Source organism: Mandrillus leucophaeus, unplaced genomic scaffold (assembly GCF_000951045.1).
Source record: "Mandrillus leucophaeus isolate KB7577 unplaced genomic scaffold, Mleu.le_1.0 Scaffold92, whole genome shotgun sequence".
Lineage (NCBI taxonomy): Eukaryota > Metazoa > Chordata > Mammalia > Primates > Cercopithecidae > Mandrillus > Mandrillus leucophaeus.
Genome location: NW_012110030.1, coordinates 5,735,076 through 5,742,077, shown reverse-complemented (window position 1 = coordinate 5,742,077; position 7,002 = coordinate 5,735,076). Strand labels below are relative to the sequence as shown.

Sequence of the window (7,002 nt, the reverse complement as noted above, 5' to 3'; positions counted from 1 at the left end):
TGCATACATATTCACAAAAGATATAGCTTTGCTGTTAATTTAATTTACCAATATAAATATTTTTCTCTTAAGTTTTCTTCTTTTCTGCATTTCTGTGTCTCTGTTTATGTGTATATGAGTAATATATAGTATATATTCTTATTTGAGTCCATAGGAAAAAATGAGATAATTTAAAATCACTAAGTAGCCCTGTTGTAGTAAGTGTAAAATAGAAAAAGAAATCCAATTTATAACAATTTATCAAACCTTAAAATCTTTTTTTAAAGGCTTTATTCCTATATTCGTTCTTTATGCCCTGTGTTTTATTTTTTCTTAGAATCAAGAAAGGCTTACTACTTCGTTTTTACAATCTTCATGATTAATTTTTTTTTTTTTTTTTGACGGAGTTCACTCTGTTGCCCAGTCTGGAATGCAGAGGTGCAATCTCGGCCCACTGCAAGCTCCACCTCCGGGTTCAAGCAATTCTTCTGCCTCAGCCTCCCAAGTAGCTGGGATTGCAGACATGTGCCACCACACCTAGCTAATTTTGTATTTTTAGTAGACACAGGGTTTCTCCATGTTGGTCAGGCTGGTCTGGAACTCCTGACCTCAGGTGATCTGCTTGCCTCGGCCTCCCAAAGTGCTGGGATTACAGGCGTGAGCCACAGTGCCTGGCGAAAAAAAAATTTAATATCTTAATCTTCATTAGTATAATTGTCAGCATTAAAAAAATAGTATATTTTTAGTCTTGCTGTTAAAAAGAATGATTATATACTTTTTATTTACTTGTACCAGTCCTGATTGCCTGAGTAAATTATCTAATGTTTATATATAATTTAGATTTTTAAACAATATTTTAATATTTTAATAGCGTGCACTTTTTTCTTTAAAATAATTTTTAAAGAATTATGAAATTCTTTAAACACGTACAATAATTAAAATAATTTTTAAAATTATTTTAAAAAATAATTTAATTATTTAATTATTTTTAAAACACCTAAATAATTAAAACATGTACAATAATAATTTTATTATTTTACCAGGCTTGTTGAGAGTCACTATTTGCATTTTATTTTGCTCTTTTTAAGTTCTAATTTATATGTGTGCTTATAATAATCAATTTTATCCATCCTTATAATAGAGTAAAAAAGTTGATATTCAATGGTGATGAAAGATGACTTAGTTAATGATACACTTTCATAAACGTGACTATTTTTCTGAAAGCTGTGCTTTATTCCTTCATAGAAGTAGTTGTGGCAACATATCTATAGTACTTTATTTTCTTTAACAGCCTCAAAAATATTGCCCACTTTAAAATTAAAATCTCTTTCCATCGTGCATCAGATTTTTGCTCATTCTTCTAGTTAAAGGGATCTGCTTATAGGGTTTGAATTTATTCTTCTTTATTCTATTGCATCTACAATTTTAAATGCAATTATTTAAAAATTTTACTCACTGTTTTTGCTCAAATATTGAAATGCAATTTACTTTTGATATTGATATCACACCTTCACATTTCTAGAAACAATTAACTCCAATGTCTTATGACTATCTCATATATATATCATATATATATGTCATCTGTAGGTAATAATAATGAAACAAATTAATAAAATAGAACTATAAAATTCTTGTTTTCATTTTTTCTTTTAAGAGGCCTGGAAGTCATCACTCCCATCCTTACAATAAGAAAAGAGATGAACCAACTGAAAATTAACAACTCTTCTTAGATCCATCAGTATGTGAGATCAACAGCAAATTGCTGCTCCTTACGATGGAAAGATGGGTGACCCAAAGAATCACAACTTGCTGGAGCAGAAGCCTAGGAGCAATATTCTCCTCTGAAACTAGTACCAGAGTAGAAAAGCTTAACATGTAGTTCATGCATTTCTAGAGGCTCCGTATGAACAAGCTTGACAGTTAAGACTCCCGAGAGGCACAGTCTTGGAGAGAGGGCATACTTTCATGAGTTTTATCTCCAGTAGCCCCTTAAAGATTTTATGGTGTCATTCAGAGGAAAATCCTCTACTGCTCCTTACTGAGTTGGGGGGAAATAAACTGACTACCTGGGAAACAATTTTACCTGAACCTAATTTATCTTGGGTTTTAGCAGAAGTTAATTAACCTGGTGAAAGAGATATACTCAACCCTAGCCACTTCCAGCATTCACATGGGGGAAGGGAAGTATCAAATTCCAATATTCTTCTGCTTTTCTTATCTAGCTTCGAGGAGGGAGGAGGGAGTAGAAACAGAGAAGCAATTATGAAGGTCAAAACCCAAGGGCACAGACTCACCAAAAGACTGAAGCATAATCACAGAAATATAGAACACTTCCTCTTTCCCAGAATCTTACCACAACATAAATTGGACTCCTATATCATAACAGGAGAATACAACTGTCAGAAATGTATTTCTCAGACCTTACTTAAGAATAAATCTCTAGGGAAACCCAAGGCCAATAGGGGAGACAAAAACAGGAAAAGTGAAGCTTCAGACACTTAAAGTTATAGCAAACAATAAACATAGACTAACTCCTTGTTAAATAACCATAAAATGTCATAGTAAAGTTCTATTTACTGTCATTCCTCTTACTCAGTGTATTATGTCCAGCTTTCAACAAAAATTGACAAGACATACAAACAAGCAAATAAATAAAAACCTCAACATAGTTTGAAGAGACTTAAGCATAAGAACCAGACTCAGATATGGAAGAGGTTGTGGAATCACATTAGGAGTTATAATAGCTGTAATTAATATGCTAAATGTGCCAAAATAAAAATTGGACAACTAAAAGAACAGTCAGGTTACATAAACACAGAGACAAAAATTCTAAGAAAGAATCAAAAGGAAATGCTAGAAACCAAAAACACTAGAATGGTAATTTAAAAATTCCCTTGATGTGCTCATCTGTGGACTTGACATGACTGAGGAATGAATCAGTGAACTTAGAGAAATATCAGTAGAAACTTCCAAAAGTAAAATGCAAACAGGAAACAATGTGAAAAAGACACATCAGGATATCCAAGGACAGAGGACAGTTACAAAATGTGTAACATACACATAATGGAAATACTAGAATTTGAAGAAAGAAAGGAAGAATCAGAGATATATTTGAAATACTAAAGACTGAGATTTTCCAAAATTAATGACAAAACAAAATCAAGCAAACAAAACACAGATCCAGAAACCTCAGAGAGTACTAAGCATGATAAATGTCATGTTATTCCAGGCATACGAGGCTGGTTTAACATTGGAAAATCGATTAATATACTGTTTCATCAATTAAAAAAATCACATGAACATTTCAATAAATGAAGAAAAATCATTTCATAAGAATAATATTCACTTACAATAAAAGCTCTTAGCAAACCAGAAATAGAGAGGAACTTCCTCAAATTAGAAAAATCTACACAAAAACAGAGATAACGTATTTATGATGGAAAACTATTTTCCTCTAAGATCAAGAACAGAGCAAGGATATCATGTTCTTGCCACCGATTTTCAACATCACACTAGAAGTCCTATCTAAAGCAAAAAGACAAGGAAATAAAAAGTATACAAATTGGGAAAGAATAAATAAAATAGTTGTTGTACATAGGTGACAGGATTGTTTATGTATAAAATCCAAAAGAATCTTCAACAATAACAGAAACTTCTTGGGACTGATAAACAATTATAGCAAGTTTTCAAAATATAAATATTATTAAAAAATCAATTCTTTTTCCATATAGCAGCAATAGACAATTGGAATTTGAAATTAAAAAGCAGAATACCATTTACATTAGGACCCTCACAATGAAATACTTAGGTATAAATCTACTAAAATATGTTATCATATCTATATGAGGATAACTACAAAACTCTGAAGAAAGAAATCAAATAGGATCTAAATAAAAAATGAGGAGATAACCTGTCTTGAAGGATAGAAGACTCAATATTGTTAAAATGTCTGTTTTTCATAACTTGACATATATAAATTCCTTGCCATCTCAACCAAAATCCCAGTAAGTTATATGGTAGATATCAGCAAACTGATTTTGAAGTTTACAATAAAAGTCAAAAACTAGTAAAAATGTCTTTGAAGGAGAAAAACAAAATCAGAGGACTCATACTGCTCAATTGTGATACTTACCATAAAGTTACAGTAATTGATACTGTCATATTGATGAAAGGATAGACAAACAGAACAGAAAACTTGTAAAACAACCCCACACAAACATAGTCAGATACTCTAACAAAGAGCAATGGCAATTCAACTGTCAAAGGATAGACTTTTTAACAGAAGGTGCTAAAATAACCAGACATCCACATATTTTAAAAAAAAAAAAAATCTAGATAAACATCATATGTTTTTTGCAAAAAGAACATAAAATTAATAATAGAACTAAATGTTAAATTTAAAACTGTAAAACACCTGGAAGATATTAGAGCATAGGAGAAGATCTAGATAACCTTGGTTTTGGTAACAACCTTTTTAGATGCAAAGCAAAAAGCATGATCCATAATAAATATTGATGTTTGACTTTATTAAAATTAAAAACTTCTGCCCTGCAAAAGACACTGTTAAGAGAATGACAGACAAGCCACTGATCAGGAGAAAATAGAAAATATTGTAAAATGCATATCTGGTAAAAGACCGAAATGAAAAATACATAGAAAACTCTTAAAACTCAACAATAAAAAACAAAAGCAAACCAATTAAGAAATGGTTAAAAAATGAGATGCTTCATCAAAAACATACAATGACAAATAAGCATATGAAAATATGTTTATCTGCGTATGTCATTAGTGAATTAAAAATTAAAACAGCAGTAACAGAGCACTACACACCAATTAGAGTGGCCAAAATCCAAAACATTGACACCAAACACTGAAGAGAATGGAGCAATAAGAACTCATATTAATTGCTGGTGGGAATGCAAAATGGTGCTGCAACTTTGGAAGAAGGTTTGGCAGTTTTTTACAAAACTAAACATACTTGTACCAGCAGACTCATTCCTTCTTATTTATCCAAATTTATTGAAAATATGTCCAAACAAAAACATACACAATTGTATATAGCAGCTTTATTCATAATGACTAAAACTTGGAAGCAACCAAGATATCTCTAATTATGTAAATGGATAAATAAACTGTGGTGTAATCATACAATGGAATATTATTTAGAGCTGGAAAAATATGAGTTAGGATGTGGAAAAATCTTAAAAACCTACTGATAAGTGAAAGAAGCCAATCTGAAAAGGCTCTATATATGGTTTAAAATACGACATTCCAAAAAAGGCAAAACCATGGAGACAGTACACAGGACTTACAGTGGAGTGGTGATGAGAGGAAAAAAAGCGGATGAAAAAAGAGATGAAGAATTATTCTGTGTGATGCTGTAATGGTGAATACATACCATTACATATCTGTCAAAACCCATAGAACGTGCAAAACCAAGAGTGAGCCCTAATGAGCACTATGAACTTTGGTGGATAATGTGTTAATGTTGGTTCACTGGTTATAACAAATGTACCATAATGATATGACATGTTGGTGTCGGGGAAGACTGCATGTTGTGGATGTTTGGTGAGAGTATAGGGGAGGATTTGGGAACTCTATATACTTTCTTTTCTGTTTTGCTGTGAACCTAAAACTGCTCTAAAGAATAAAGTCTATCAGTTAAAAAATACCATTATATCATGTTTTATATTAACCTTCACACATTAGCAATTGTGTGGAATTGTAATTTTTCTTTTCTTTTTTTTTTTTTTTTGTTTTTGTTAGTTCATGTATTTTATTAACTCATACAGTTACTTGTCTTCTGGCTTGTTGAAGCAATAAGTCAGACAAAATTTGCCACAATAATGTCTGTCAAAGTGGCTTGCCATAAACACCCCAGCACCACATTCATCAGACGGGCACTCTCGATGAAGGCGACTAATTTTGCCATTTTCATCCACCTTATAATATTTCAGGACAGCCAGCTTAACCTTCTTTCTCTTGTGCTTATTCTTCTTGGGAGTGGTGTAAGACTTCTTCTTCCTTTTCTTAGCACCACCACGAAGTCTCAACACGAGATGAAGAGTAGACTCCTTTTGAATATTGTAGTCAGACAAAGTACGTCCATCTTCCAGTTGCTTGCCAGCAAAGATCAGTCTTTGCTGATCAGGAGGAATTCCTTCCTTATCCTGGATCTCGGCCTTTACATTTTATATCGTATCCGAGGGTTCAGCCTCGAGGGTGATGGTCTTCCCCGTAAGGGTTTTCATGAAAATCTGAGTTTTGGTGGCGGCTCCACCGCAGATGGCGGATCGAAAAGCGAATTGCAGCTTTTCTTCAAAGAAAATTGATATTTTAAAATTTTGAAATTGCTTTTTCAATTGACCTCCAGAGAATATATATAAACCAATGTAGAAAACAGTTAATTGGCTTTCTAAAGTCTTAGTCACATTGAATATTATCATTATTGTTTGATTCTTGCAAAGTAGATAGGTGAAAACACTGTTGTTTTATTTTAATATATTGTTTGAGTCTTGCTCTGTTGCCCAGGCTGGAGTGCAATGGAGCTATCTTCGCTCACTGTAAACTCCGCCTCCCAGGTTTAAGCGATTCTCCTGTCTCAGCCTCCCGAATAGCTGGGATTATCGGTGCCCACCACCATGCCTGGCTAATTTTTGTATTTTTTGTACAGACGGGATTTCACCATGTTGGCCAGGCTGGTCTCGAACTTCTGACCTCAGGTGTTCCACCTGCCTCGGCCTCCCAAAGTCTTGGGATTACAGGCGTGAGCTATCGGGCCTGGCCTATTTTAATATTTTTATTAAAACTTTATTTTTCTATTTCCTCTTTCATTTGTTTTTTTGAGGAATATTGTTCATTCATTTTCTACTCCACTTATTATAAGTTAATTTTTTTCATAAAATTGTTTGAACTCCTTGTGCATGTAGAATGTTAACATTTTTGTTTTTGTGGAGTGGTTTTTATAATGTTTTATTTATTTTGCAAAATTCGTAAATATTTTGACTGATGATTTTGTCCACA

At 32.7% G+C, this 7,002-nt stretch overlaps 1 pseudogene across 1 annotated transcript; it reads right to left on the bottom strand.

Moving 5' to 3' along the window:
• Nucleotides 1–5,735: 5,735 nt before the first annotated feature.
• Nucleotides 5,736–6,425, bottom strand: LOC105531899 (annotated as a pseudogene). Its single transcript, XR_001004883.1, has one exon. The product of XR_001004883.1 is annotated as a ubiquitin-40S ribosomal protein S27a pseudogene (transcript).
• Nucleotides 6,426–7,002: the final 577 nt, after the last annotated feature.